The sequence below is a fragment of the Macrotis lagotis genome, chromosome 5, assembly GCF_037893015.1.
Source record: "Macrotis lagotis isolate mMagLag1 chromosome 5, bilby.v1.9.chrom.fasta, whole genome shotgun sequence".
Taxonomy (NCBI): domain Eukaryota; kingdom Metazoa; phylum Chordata; class Mammalia; order Peramelemorphia; family Peramelidae; genus Macrotis; species Macrotis lagotis.
In genome coordinates, this window is record NC_133662.1 from 143,931,667 (window position 1) to 143,947,730 (window position 16,064).

Sequence of the window (16,064 nt, forward strand, 5' to 3'; positions counted from 1 at the left end):
AATGACACTTAAAACAAAATAAAGATAGAAGCCCAATTGAACTAGACCTATGATCAAGTTATATGTATACTGGGAAGCAACACAAATTTTTAGGCATCATAGAATTGATTCTCAGGATATGTGTAAGAGGGAAGGATACTCAAGAAAGTCATGAATTTTATTATTCCCCTCCAAATCCATGATCAAGAAAATATAGATAGCTGTCAACTACTAATTTTACCTTTCCATTTATATAAAATCTTTATGAGAATAACTATAGCTTTATAGAAACAAATTTAGAACCAATATCTTCTGACTCCAAATCCTGAGCTAATTGTGAAGGTATAAAAAAGGAAAAAGTAAGTTTTTGCAAATGATAGCTTATAAAAAGGATGTCTTTATGTCCTAAAATTGCCTGAAAGTTGCAAAGAATAGAAAAATTCCACTATGCTTATTGTTTCTTTACTATAACAAAGTATATGATTTGGTATTATAAAATAACACCTTAGACTATTCAAGTCATATAAGATTCCTTGAAAAAGATAGCAATGGATATAAATATTTGACAATCCACTGATTATTCCTATCAAGCAAGGTATAAATCGGGGAGAGGTATACTCACTAAAAGTGTTTGTCATTGTCATGAATGTTTAGCAGAGAGTCTATTGGGAGAGAAGGTTTGTAGCAATACTAGTCTTCTAACAGATGCCTGATTTCATCAAGCCTCCGTAACATTTCATAGTCTTCTGAAACCCAAATTACTCCAGTCATCAAGCACTCTGAAGTCTCTATAGGATTCACCTCCTACATGTTTGACCTGCCTCAGTCTTCTTTGTTTGCTTTTCATCTTACTCACTAATCATTGACAGCCCCTAAAGTTTGCCCTGGGCTCTCTTGCTCCCTATACTGTTTTGCTTTCGTTTTCTCATCAGTTGCCATGGATTCAATTATCATCTCTATACAGAAGATTCTTAGATTCACTTATCTTAAACTCTCTCTTGTCCTCTAGCCTCACATTTTCAACTATTATGACTGTATATCTTGAGTTGGATATCCCACTGACAAGATTTTTCTTTTGGGGGGGGGGGGGAGGGGGAAGCAATCCAGATAAAGTGACTTGCCCAGGGTCATAGCTAATAAAGGTCAAGTGTCTGAGGTTAGATTTTGAGCTCAGGTCCTCATTCCAGGGCCAGTGATCTATTCCCTGTGCCACTTATTTGTATCCCCATATATATGTTAAACTTTAACATGTCTAATAGCAAACTCTATATCTTTTCTCCAAACCCCCTTATCTTTTGAATCTCCCTATAACTGCTGAGGGCATCACCATCCTTCCAGTTAACCATAAATCCTTATTCCATCTCACCAACCCCCATTTCCACTTTGTTTGGCTTTTAAATTACTTCATAAACTTACTTCTTCTTCTAAAACCTAAGTCCCTTTACATCCTCTACACTCCATTCCCACTGGTCTCTTTGCTCTTCCTTATGTAGTACATTTCATCTCTTAACTCCATACATTTTGATAGCTGTTCCTAAAGGCCAGATTTCTCACCCTTCTCATTTTTGCCTCCTGGTTCTCCCAGTTTCCTCAAAATCTCAGCTAAAACCCATATTCTGCAAGAGTCTTTTACTGATGTACATTAATGCTAATGCCTTTCCTCTGAGATTCTTTTTCATCTATACATGTCATTTGAACATGGTTTGTATATAGTGTACTGTTTACATTTTGTCTCATAAGATTCTGAACAACTTGAGAGTAGAAACTGTTTTTGCCTTTCTTTGCTTCTCTAAGCAATTAGTGAAGAGTCTGTCACAAAGTAGATTCTTAATAAATGCTTCTTGATTTCATTCAAAATTTTTTGATTTTCATTCACATGGGGTAATGTCTATTATGAAGTCTATATTATGCAATTGGATGAATAGCCCATAGAATTTATTCACAAATGTGTTCTGCAAAGAAACTTTGGATGAAAAATGAAGTGGGTTCAGAATTGAAGAGCAGGTTATAGAACTTTTTACAGAACTTTTTGTGACCCCCAATTTTTCCTTTGAAACAAAAGCCTTTTTAATAACAAATTATTCTGTTGATACATATAGTTAAGAGTTATGGAACAAATCACAACCACCAAAGAATTATAATTGTGAGTGATTCAAAGAATATATATATATGTATATATGAATATATATTCTTGTATGACATTTTTAGTGGATGTGAGCAGGATACAGGATATAATGTGATTGATTATATACTAGAAGTACTATAAAGTATGTCATTAGAGACATGTGTGATTGGAAAATGAGAAGAGCTAATCATATAGCAAGACTGAGGCCTAATTAATTGATAGCCAATATGCTCCATTGATACTTAAGCAATGTCTAGAGGTGTAGAGGGAGGCTTCCAGAATGCTGAGTAGATGCCTTGGAGAATATTTTTGGGAAGACATGGACAAGAATGGCACAAAATTAGAAAGAGCTGACAAAAATCCCTGTTACCCAGTAGACAAAGAGTGGGGCATGGAAGTCAGAAACCTGAGTTAAAATCTGGTCTCAGAAACTCAGACATTGGGCAAATCATTTAACCTGTCTCCCTCAGTTTCCTGATCTATAAAATGGGAATAATAATAGCACCTACCTCCCGGAGTTATTATGAGAATCAAATGAGATAATATTTGTAAAGTACTTGTCACGGTTCCTGGAATATTATCAATACCTAATAGAAGTTTATTTCTTCCCTTCTCTCCCTGATAGACTATGATTTGTATCACTAGATTTGTCTCCCATTGATGAGTTAAGTTATTGATCTACCAAGTAGTGAAGCATAACTAATTTGTAGTCTAAACAGTATTGCATATTGTTGTTTATAATAAGACTTTTTAATGATAAGTATAGTCATTTTATACCACATGTATAACAAAATCTAGACCCTGAGTCATCTATTAATATAGCAAATAGATTGTACATAATTGTTGGCTACTTACTTTTACTCCCTGTCAAAGAGTTCCATTAGAGTCCCCCTGTCGTTTTTGTTCATATATTTTATGTAATCAGAATTGTTCTCCTTGAACCCAGTGGGAACCACTATTGCAATTTTCTGTTAACCTTTAGAAGCAAATCTGATTGCTTTTGTACATCACAGAGGGAAAAGGTTCATTTTTAAAAGTTTTACTAAAGAAAAAAGTAAGCTTCCAAATCCTTTTCCTAAACATGTGTGTCCCCCTCACCCTAGGAGAACACTCAAAGTTCACCACTATAGAGAATGACAGATATAGAAAAGTAAGCTTTTAAGGATGAACAAGAATTCCCTGACTGGCATAAGTACATGCTGCTTCTTATTGGTACTAAGGCTTTTGTGACTCACTCACATGCAATCTGCATACTTAAAGAGCTCTTATCTTTGTATTAGAATAGGACATTATATTAGGCTCCCTAGGACACATTTTAGTCACATTCATGCCTTAGCTAATGATGATTACAAAGAAGGGATTTGAACCACATACATATACAGTATGTACCAGTGATGTGATTCTACTGCCGAAAGTGGACCACTTGTGTGTCAAGAGCTTTATTAACCGGTTATACCATTCAGTGATCAAATTTATGAGTGTTCCAGTGAATATTGACTGTGGTACAAAGAAAAAGCTGTATTTCAGCTTAAAATTACAGCTCAGAGTTTGGTCCTACTTCAATAGCAATTAGTGAGGGTAATTTTCTTCAGAACCTATTTTTTTAAACACCCTTTTCTCTCCCCTTCAGTCTTTTGTCATGTCTTTAGGGGCCAGTTGGTACCTTGTGCTTATTTTAAGTGAGCATGCCCTTTCTGTCACATTGCACATTCCTACTGAATTTCTACAGAAAAAGAAAGGATAGAGCCATGGGGCTGCCACCATGTGGCTCAATACATGAATAGAAATTAGAATTGACCAAACAAAGAAAATAGCACAAGGGATATGGCGACTCTGCAAAACGATTTCCCAGCAATTGTAAAAGTAGCTACCAAGTGGCCTAAGAAAAGAAAATTATAACTGGGGAGATTAATCTTCCTCTCCAGATCATTAAAATGCTCCCCATAACTCACTATAACATCACGTTACAATTCCAATATCTTATTATCTCTAGTAATGTGTCTAATTGAGAGATGACCAAATTAGAAATCAGATATTTTTGATCCCTCTGAATATAATTCAAATGTCCACTCACTATTGTTGTTGTTATTCAGTGATGTTTGACTCTTTATGTTCCTGGGGACATAGCACACTAAACCTAATATTTGTTGCTTTTTTTTGCAAAGATTCTGAAGTGGTTTGTCATTTATTTCTAGATCTCATGGCTCAATTTTATCTATCACATTCTCTTTCAAATTGTTCATCTATCATGAAGTGCTACATAATTTAAACTGTGCCATTACCATCAAAATTATTCTTCTTGTTATTAATATTCATTGTCTTTACTTGACAAACTACATCAGTTGGAAGGGAAAATTTCAAAATATGCTCCAAAAATACTTTTATAATTGTGCATTCTAATTTTCTGTTTTTTATCTCTTCACCTTTTATTCTTTACACTCAAATTTGTCCCAGACATATCACTACAGTAAGAATATAAAGAGAACTGAATTTGGAACTTGAGGGTCTGAATTTGAATGAGAATTTCACTACTTATTACTTATGTGACCTTAAACTATTTAATCTTTATGGGCCTCAGTTTCCTTATCTCAAAATTTAAGGAGTTAGATTTAGATAATGTCTAATATACCTTCTTACTCTAAATGTATGTTACCACAACACTCAGAGTTTGATTTCATGATACTCTTTTTTTTTTTTTTTTTAGGTTTTTTGTTGCAAGGCAAATAGGGTTAAGTGGCTTGCCCAAGGCCACACAGCTAGGTAATTATTAAGTGTCTGAGACAGGATTTGAACCCAGGTACTCCTGACTCCAGGGCCGGTGCTTTATCCATTACGCCACCTAGCCGCCCCCATGATACTCTCTTCATAAAATTGAATACACTGAGAAAAAAAACTTAGGAGTTTATCAAAAGCTTATAAGGAAAGTTTCATATAGGAGATTTTTAAGAAAATTCCTTAGATACTATATGGGAAAACAAGTTCAGGATAAGAAAACCAATGTATAGCAAAGAAAGCATCAATAAGTGAAATTTAAAAGAAATTAACAAAATATTACCAAGCTTCCTTCCATTAATTCTTATTTCATTTTTTGAAATTTTTAACATTCATTCATAAAAAATGATCTTCAAATTCTTTCCATCCCTCCCACTCCTTCCTCACTAATTGACAATAAAAACAATATATCAATTACACATGTAAAGTCATGCAAAACATATTTTCATATTAGATATGTTGCAAAAAAAACAAGAAAAAGGTGAGAGAAAAATGTTCGCATCAATTTGCATTCCAAGTTCATCAGCTCTCTCTCAAAGAGAATAGCATTTTTCATCATGAGTCCTTAGGCATTACCTTGGATCAGAGCAGCTAAATCTTTCTCATTTGATCACCCTTCAAACATTGCTGTTACACTGCAGAATGTTCTCTTGGCTCTGTTCACTTTCCTTTGCATCAGTTCACAAAAGACTTCCTAGGTTTTTCTGAAACCATTCTGCTCATATCTTATGGCATTCTAGCACATTAATATACCACAATTTGCTTAGCCATTCCTCAATTGATAGATGCCACATAAATTCCCAATTCTTTGCCACCACAAAACAAATATTAAGGTTTTTGGACATATAGGTCCTTTCCCTTTTTCTTTGATCTTTTTGGGATATAGACCCAGTAGTAGTATTGCTGGGTTGAAGGGTATGCCCAGTTTTATAGTCCTTTGAGCATCGTTTCAAATTCTTCTCCAGAATAGGTGGAATAGTTCACAACTCCAACAGAACATTATTGTAGATATTTTTGTAAACCAATCTCTTGTTGGGAACAACCTTAGAGTTGTTTTAATTGGTACTTTTCTAATTAAGTGGTTGGGTTTAGATAATGCAATTTAGAGTATTTTTTTAATGCGATTCTGGATAGCTTTGATTTCTTCTTTTGGAAACTATCTGTTCATGTTCTTTGAGCATTATTCAATTGTGGAATGAATTTTATTTTTTATAAATTTGGCTTGGATACCTGTATAGTTGAGAAATGAGACATTTATTAGAAAGTTGCTATAAAATTCCCTCCTAGTTTCCTGCTTTCTTTCTAATTTTGGCTGCATTGGTTCTGTTTGTGATTTTTTAATTTCATGTAATCATAATTTCTCAGCATCCTTTCTATCTCCTGTTTGGTCACAAACTCTTCCCTTTTTCCATAGCTTTGAAAAAGAAAATGTTTCAAGGTCCCCTAATTTGGTTATGATATCACCCTTTATGTCTAAATCCTGTACCCATTTTGATTTTATCTTGGCACATGATCTGAAATATTCGTCTCATTTATGCCTAGTTTCTGCCAAACTTCTCTCCAGACTTACCAGAAATTTGTGTCAAATGGTGAGTTCTCCCCAAAGCTTGGATTTTTGGGTTTGTCAAACATTTACTACTACGTATTGTGTACTTACTAATTTATATACCTTATATACCTATAATCTATTCCACTGCTCCACCACTCTGTTTCTTAGATAGAACCAGATTATTTGGATATTACCACTTCATAATACAGTTTGAGATGTGGTATATATAGCTAGGCCACCTTCCTTAACTTTTTTCTTATGAATTTCATTGCTATTCTTTATAAAATTATATAAATATTTTATTGGTTTTCCAATTATATTACAATAGTGGTTTCTACTTATCATTTCTTGGTAAGGTTTTGAATTTTATACTTTCTCCCGCCACTCTCTGTTACCTCCCCCTCCCTCTCACAAAAGACAATTTAATAATCTTTACATTGTTTCCATGTTATACACTGATCACAAATGAATGTGTTGAGAGAATAGAATATCCTTGAGGAAAAGATAAAATATTAGAGAGCAAAATTATGAAATACATAAGCCAAATTTTTTTAAAAGATTGAATGTCTTTGGTCTTTGTTTAAATTCCACAGTTCTTTCTCTGGATACAGATGGCATTCTCCATCACAGATACTCTAAAATTGTCCCCGATTACTGCATTTATAGGTAGAATTTTCATTTTTATTAAGTTAGCTTGGCCTATCCATGAGCAGTTGATATTTGCCCAGTTATTTAAATTGATTTCCTTGATATTATTGACTTTTTGATATTCCATTTACATTTTGTTATTAATTAATTAATTATTTTTTCTTTAACATAATTTAACAAAATTCTTTGGTACTTTGTTATGACACTAAATGAGTCAACTTATTTTGGTAGAATTGTCATTTTTTATCATATTAACTTTGTCTACCCATGAGCAATTAATCTTTCTCTAATTGTTTAAATCTGTCTTTATTTGTATGTAATTGTGTTCATGTTGTCCCTAGGATAGTCTTGGCAAGAAGATTTCCAAGTTTTTAAAAATGTCTGAAATTATTTTAGATGGAATTTTATTTGTCTCTCTCTGATGGATTTTGTTGGTAATATTTGGAAATTTTGATGTTTTATTTGGATTTATTTTATATCTTACAACTTTACTAATGTTGTTAGTTATTTGAACTAACTTTTTAGTGTATTCTCCATGATTCTTAAGATATAATTTCACATCATCTGCAAAGAGTGATAGTTTTGTTTCCTCATTGCCAATTTTTATTCAACTTCTATTTTCCCTTATTGCTTTCTTAGCATTACTAATACAAAGTTGGGTAATAGTGGTGATGACTGATAATGAATTTTCTTCACCCGTGATCTTATTGGGTTGGTTTCAAATTTATTCCTTTTTCATATGATGCTTGCTTTTGTTTTTATTTTTTTTAAGGTTTTTGCAAGGCAAATTAGGTTAAGTGACTTGCCCAAGGCCACACAGCTAGGTAATCATTAAATGTCTGAGACTGGATTTGAACCCAGGTACTCCTGACTCCAGGGCCGGTGCTTTATCCACTGCACCACCTAGCCGCCCCTTGCTTTTGTTTTTAGATAGATACTACTTATAATTTTAAGAAAGACTCCAGTGATTCTTAGGCTTTATAATGTTTTTAATAGCAATGGTTGTTTTTGTCAAAAGCTTTTTTCTGCATCTATGGATATAATCATATGTTTTCTTTCATTTTTGTTATTGATATAATTAATTTTACTTATAGTTGTCCTAACATTGAACCACCCTGCATTCCTGGTGTGAATCTCACCTCATCAAAGAGTAAAATATTTGTGATTTAATGTTGTAATTTCTTTGTTAGAGTTCTATTTTAAAAAATTTGCATCAATTTCACTAGAGAAATTGGATTATATTTTTCTTTTTTTGTATTTTTTCACTGGTTTATGTATCAAAATCATAATTGTCTCATAAACAAAATTTGCTGTACTCTTTGCATGTTTTTCAAATAACTTATGTAATATTTTGATTAATTGTTCCTTAAGTATTTGTTAGAATTCACTTATAAGTAGATCTAGGTAGTCCTGGGAAGTTTTTCTTAGGGAGCTCATTTATGTCTTGTTCAATTTCTTTTTTCTAAGAGAAAGTCATTTAAGTATGTTATTTTCTCATATTAATTTGGTCAATTTATATTTTTGCAAATATTCATCTCCTTCACTTACATTGTAAGTTTTATTGTCATATACTTGGGCAAAATAATTCCTAATAATTTCTTTGATTTACTTTCCATTAGTGGTGCATTTGTTTCCTTTTTGATACTAGTAATTTGATTTTCTTCTTTCTTTTGAAAAGTCAAATTAACCAATGGAGTAATTATTTTATTGCTTTTTCCATAAAAATAGTTACAAGTTTTATTTATTAATTCAATGGTTTTTAAAACTTCAATTTTCTTAATCTCTCCTTTGATTTTTAAAATTTCCATTTTAGTGTTTAATTGGAGATTTTAATTTTTTATTTTCTACTTTTTTTAGTTACCTACCCAATTCATTGTCCTCTTTCATTTATGTAAATATTTAGAAATACAAAATTTCCCTAAAGTGCTGTTTTGATTATATTTTAAAAACTTTGATAAGCTGTTTCACTGTTGTTCCCTTTATGAAATTATTGATTGCTTCTATGATTTGTTCTTTGTCATAGTCTTTCATTAGGATTAATTAGTTCCTAAGGGCTTCCATGGACCTTTAATGAATAAATTTTTATTATTTATATTATTATTTAGTATGATATGGAACAAGTACATTTAATGTTTATGCTTTCCTGCATTTCTTTGTAAGTTTTTATGCCCTAATATACATGGTCATTTTTTTGCAATATTTCCATGTACAGTTGCGAAAAAGTATACTATTTTCTACACCATTCAATTTTCTCCAGATTTCTATCATATCTAATTTTTCTAAAATTCTATTCATCTTCTTGTCTTCTTTCTTATTTATTTTATAGTTAGATTTATCTAAGTCTGGGAAGGAAAAGTTGAGGTTTCTCACTTATAAAGCTTTATTCTTTATTTTCTCCTGTAATTCAATTCAGTAAACTTTTCCTTTAAAAGTTTGGATGTTATGTCATTTGTTGCATATCTTATTGTTGATGTTATTCCATTGTCTATCTTTTAGGAAGATGTAGCAAGGTACCTTTTCTTTGTCTCAGATAATGATTGCTCTCTTCTTGTTTTTTTGCTGTATTTCTGCTGAGTCATAATAGATTCTGCTCCAGCCCCTTATTTAATCTCTGTCTCTGACTGTTTCTGACTGTCTCTCTTTCTCTGTCTCTGTCTCTGTCTCTCTTTCTGTCTGTCTGTCTGTCTCTCTCTCTTTCTGTTTCAATTGTGTTTCTTGCAAATAAATTATTCTTAGATTCTGGTGTCTATTCCATTCTACTGTCTGCTTCTGTTTTATGATTGGACACATTGTGTTTGAGTTGTCTATGGGTCATCATGATGGATATTTCCATCAGTGACTTGGTGGCATAGGCCTTAAATGTAAGATATAAGGGCATAAACTGAATAAAGATTATAAATGAATTGCTAGGAACTGTTGAGATCACTTAGAGAGAATATAAAGAGAGAGGAAAAGAGAACTAAGACCAGAACTTTAGGGAATAACTGTTCTTTGGAGGTAGGAGATGTTGACAAATGATCCTGAGGATCCATCAGCTGGTAAGGAGAAAACTCAGGACTAGAATGAGGGAAGTCAAGAGGAGGGAATACATCTAGCATGACCAAGAAGTGATAAACAGTGACAAAAGTTGTAAAAAAAAAGAGTCAAGAGGAATAAAAACAGAAAAAACCTTTGGTTTTAGTAGTTAAGCCATCATTCTGGAAACAACAATTTCAGAACAATGTGAAGAGTGAAAACCAGATTGAGGGGAATTAATAAACAGATGGTAGAAACAGAATGGAAGCAATAAGTGTAACTGACTCTTTCAAGAACTCTGACTATTCAGGAAGATAGTTTGAAAAGATGGTGGGATTAAAGGAAGTTCTGAGAATAGGGTGAATGTGGACATGTTTGTAGACACTGAAAATGAGAACGAGTAATTCAAGGAAAAATTCCTGGAGGACAGGAGGGCTTTCTGGAGTACTTTCTAGGAAGGCTAGTATAGGTAGTTGCCATATACTTTGATGTCAATAAATTATAGTTAGGTACATTACCTAGGCATATTTATCTTTCTTGAATTAATAAATTAATGGCAACTGGATGAGATCACCAAGGTAGAAAACAGAAAGAAAGAAGACCAAGGACAAAGCCATGGGGGAAATTAAAACTTAGGGGACAAGAGAAACAGAATGAAATAACTAAGGGAACCAAGAAGGAGCAGTCTGAGAGTTAAGAAGTATCAGAAAAAAACAGTATTATAGAAAACAAGGGTGAGAAGTATAGAGAAGTTATCAATAGTTTAAAAATGGCTAAAAGATTAAGAAGAATGTGGTTTGGAAATGGATACTACATTTGGCAAAGAAGAGGTCTAAAGCTAAGAGAATCAGTAGAATTTGGAAGGACAATTGCAAGCAATTGAGAATAAAGTGCTGAGACAATGAGAGAATTAAAGGAGAGGATTTAGAGGTGGAAGAAACTTTAGAGATCATTTATTCCAGAAACATTAGGGATATAGTATAGTTTGAAGGGATGACAGGAGCAGGGGAAGGATTCTGGTTTTTGATTAGGGGAGACTTGAACAGGTTTGTAGCTAGAGGGAAAGGGAGAAAGTTTGAAGAGAAAAAAGAGATATGTTCAGTGGGAAATGATCAAAGAAAAGACGAAGGGGTGGGTTAAATTGCCACATCAGTTTTCAGCTTCTAGGTATATGAAAATAACAAAATGTTTAACTCAGAGGAACTATAAATTATTTCAGATTCCAAATGTGATCTCACTTAAATTATTGAAAGAGGGGGTTATTAAAAAGGGACTCATAGATTGCAATTGGAAAGCTTGTGCCACTTGTAATATCTTCTGGTTATGCTTTATCCTCCATTACATAGTAAGAATTAAAATTCTGGAATAAGATTCTAGAATGGCTATCTGTGAATTCAGCCAAGCTCCTAGGTTCTCTTCATCACCAAGTTATCTTTCCTCATTAAGTTCTCAAAACTACAGATATGTATAAGTGTTTGTAGATATAGAAATATGCAAATTTGTATATATAAAACAAGTATATTTATGCATATGCATATATATATATACTATAGCTCTATATATGTATGTACATTATATAGGTAGCATATAACTCTACCCATAAATAAATTTTTTTCCTCTTGTCTTCCATGACATTGCTTCCTTCTGATCCTTCTCAACCCAAACTGTACATTCTTGGTTTCTTTTGCTAAACCAGTATCTGAAAAGGGGGTCTATACATGAATGGATTGAAGTGAACCCAAAAAAGAGGAACAGAGGAAGGATAGTAACAATAATAACTAAGCATTTAAGGTAGGAAAATTCTTTATGTGTTATCTCATTTTATCCTCACAACAATTTTGGGAAGTATTTGCTACCACATTTTACAGAGGTTAAAGGGTTTGTTTAGATCACACAGCTATTAAATATCAGAGAGTGGGATTGTGCTCGTTTTCCTGACTCCAGGATCTTTATCCATTACGCCACCTAGCGGCCATTATATTCTACTGCAAGTATTCAACTGCCAGTAAGCAACAAGGAATATTTCAAGGTGGGGTACGGGGGAGAGGGGGTGAGGTTGGGGCGGGGAGGAGTCTGAAACTGCCCTATGTGTTTGTGCCCAACTTTGTGCCCCTTCTGCTTTTTTCTGTGTGTTTTTAAATGCTATGTCTCTATTTTTCGAAGATAAACTTTCCAACTTAAAGATGAGGAAGAGACAGATTCTTGGGGCCTATGGATTTTTTTTAAAAAGCATATTTTGATAACTACATGTTTTCCTTTCTAATGCTATATATTTTATTTTATGCTTTTAAACACATTCTGAAATGATATTCAGAGACTTAGTTTAAGAATTCATGCTTTACAGTATCTATCTGAAACCATCAATAAACATTATATGCAATGGAGATAAGCTAGAGGCATTCCCAATAAGATCAGGGGTGAAACAAGGATGCCCATTATCACCACTATTATTCAATGTTATGTTAGAAATGTTAGCTTTGGCAATAGGAGAAGAAAAAGAAATCGAAGGAATTAAAATCAGAAAGGAAGAAACAAAACTCTCACTCTTTGCAGATGGTATACCTAAAGAATCCTAAAAAATCATCCAAAAAAACTACTAGAAACAATTAGCAACTTTAGCAAAATCACAGAATATAAAATAAACCCACATAAATCCTCAGCATTTCTATATATTGTTAGCAAGATACAGAAGCAAGAGCTAGAAAAAGGAATCCATTTAAAGTAACTTCAGACTATATAAAATACTTGGGAGTATACCTGCCAAGGCAGACTAAGAAACTCTATGAAAACAAGTATAAAACACTTCTCACATAAATAAAATCAGATTTAAATAACTGGGAAAATATCAACTGCTCATGGATAGACCAAGCTAATATAATAAAAATAACAATTCTACCTAAACTACTTATTTACTGCCTTACCAATCAAACTTCCAAAAAATAACTTTAATGAGCTAGAAAATATATTAACTAAATTCATATAGAGAAACAAAAAGTCAAGAATATCCAGGGATTTAATTTAAAAAAGGTGGCTTAGCCTTACCAGATCTAAAATTATATATATATATATATATATATATATATATATATATATATATATATATAAAGCATCAGTTATTAAAACTGTCTGGTATTGGCTAAGAAATAGAGTGGTGGATCAGTGGAATAAACTAGGTGCAAAAGAAATAGCAGGAAATGATTAACATAATCTGCTGTTTGATAAACCCAGAGTCCAGCTTCTGGGATAAGAACTCATTCTTTGATATAAACTGTTTGGAAAATTGGAAGATACATGGCAGAAACTTGGATTAGACCAACATCTCACACCTTATACTAAGATTAGATCAAAATGGGTACAGAATTTAGACAGAAAAAGACAATATTATAAGCAAACTAAGAGAACAAGGAATAGTTTACATATCAGATCTATGGAAAGGGAAGCAGTTTATGACCAAGGAAGAGAAGAACATCCTTAAAAACAAACTCGATAATTTTTATTACATTAAATTAAAAAGGTTTTGTACAAACAAAACCACTGTAACCAAGATCAAAAGAAATGTAGTAAATTGGGAAATTATTTTTACAATTAGTGTTTCCGACAAAGGATTCATTTCAAAAATATATAGAGAACTGAGTCAAATTTATATAAAAAAACAAGCCATTAACCAATTGAGAAATGGTCAAAGGACATGCAAAAGTAATTTACAGATGAGGAAATCAAAGCTATCCATAGTCATGTGAAAAATTGTTCTAAATCATTATTGATTAGAGAAATGCAAATTAAAGTACCTCTGAGGTACCACCTCATAGCTCTCAGATTGGCCAATATGACCAGAAAGGACAGTGATCAATGGTGGAAGGGATATGGGAAATCTGGGACACTAATGCATTGCTGGTGGGACTGTGAACTGATCCAACCTTTCTGGAGAGCAATTTGTAATTATGTCCATAGGACAATAAAAAATGTGCATGCACTTTGATCCAGCAATACCACTACTGGGTCTAAACCCTGAAGAGATCATACAAAAGGGTAAAAACATCACTTGTACAAAAATATTCATAGCAGCCCTGTTTGTGGTGGCAAAGAATTAGAAATCCAGTGAATGTCCATCAGTTGTGGAATGGCTGAACAAATTTTGGCATATGTATGTGTATCTGTTAGAAACCAGGAGGGATGGGAATGAAGAGAAGCCTTGAAAGACTTGCATGAACTGATGCTGAATGAAATGAATAGAACCAGAAGAACTTTATACATCCTAACAGCAAGATGGGGGTGATGACCAACCTTAATGGGCTTACTCATTCTGTCAATGCAGTAATCAGGGACAATTTTAGGGTATCTGTGATAGAGATTACCATCTGTATCCAGAGAAAGAATTGTGGAGTTTAAACAAAGATGAAAGTATATTACTTTCAATTATTTTTTTAAAAGTGTCATATGTACTACATAATTTTGCTATCTCTAATATTTTATTTTCTCCTCAAGGATATGATTTCTTTCTCTACACATTCAATTTTTTTCTTTTGCAAGGCAATGGGGTTAAGTGACTTGTCCAAGGTTACACAGTTAGGTAATTATTAAGTGTCTGAGCTGAATTTGAACTCAGGTCCTCCTGGCTCCAGTATCCACTGCACCACATAGCCTCTCCAACACATTCAATTTTGATCAATGTATGGCATGGAAACAATGTAAAGATTATCAGATTGCCTTCTGTGGGGGCATGGGGGAAGATGGGGGGGGGAATTGTAAAAATTCAAAACCCAGAAAAAACCTCTCAAAAAAACTATGATTGTATATAATTGGAAAACAAATAAAATGTTAATTAAAAAAATAATTCATGCTTTAGTTGGTAATGACCTTCCCCATGCTTCTAAATATAGTGATTTTCCCCTAATGATGTTTCATATACTATTGTGTATAGTGAATAAATAAGTTTATTTAAAAACATATATTAAGGATTTATTCTGTGAAAAGGTTTATGTCAAATTCTGGGAATAGAATAGGGTCTATTCTCAAAATGTTTAAATTCTAATGGGAAAGATAGACAACACATAAAGGAGGTGTCACTTGCAGTTTAGATGGAAAGTCCCATGATCCATAGAGGAGGAGATGACAATACAGTTTCTTTCATGTTCTTTTCCCTGATAAAACCATATTGATTTCTGCTGTTTAACTGTTTGTCAATGACAAAGACTTTGGTGATGAGAGCTTTCTGTTCTTGGTCTTTAGAAGACTGATCCCTAAGGAGGTTGGGGACTTTAGCAATTGCAGTTGCAGATTCCAGGTCATGTCTCCATAGGAGTTGTTTTCCAGGACAATGGCTTTCAAGACTTGGCTGGAAGCATGATCCATATTCTAGGGAGCATTGACAACTCCAGGACTCTTGTGCTTAACTGTCTATCAATGATAGTGGGTCAGTGGTTGGTATTAGTGGCTTTTGGTTACCAATGCTGATGCCTTATTCCACCCCCCCCATGATACTAAAATCTTGTTGGCAGGGACTAGGTCTTAGCTAAGAGTCTGAGAATGTTCTCTGCACACAGTAGGTGCTTAAATAAATGTATTATTACATTTTGTTAACTTAGCCTTCAAGGTCCCAGGTATTGCAATACTAAATATTTAGTAGAAATTAAATATTTCCTTGAAAAACTCTCTTCATTAATTTGCATAATAGCTTTATTATATATCCAAAAGATATATAGAATTGTACAATACAACAGAATTGTAATTCCATGTACAATCACCTATTTTATATTATGAAAATTCTTATTTTATTTCATAAATTAAAATTGAATTTAAAAAAGAAATTAAACACATCTTTGAATGAAAAGTAACAATGTATTTTAAATTGTACTTGGATATCTTTCTCTTGTGAGTAGTAGAGGAAATACCACTCCAGGCTCATGAATTTCAGGGTCTGACCCCGATGGAGTAAGGTACGATAAGAAAAGGAACATTGGCAAAGTATAAAAGGAT

General features: G+C 33.0%; 1 protein-coding gene across 1 annotated transcript in view; it reads right to left on the minus strand.

Moving 5' to 3' along the window:
- Positions 1-855, minus strand: part of TBPL1 (TATA-box binding protein like 1) — a 50,664-nt gene extending 49,809 nt beyond the window's left edge. The window contains exon 1 of the mRNA XM_074187629.1: positions 602-855. The gene's annotated coding sequence lies outside the window, so the exon portion shown is untranslated. The remainder of the gene's footprint in view (positions 1-601) is intronic.
- Positions 856-16,064: the final 15,209 nt, after the last annotated feature.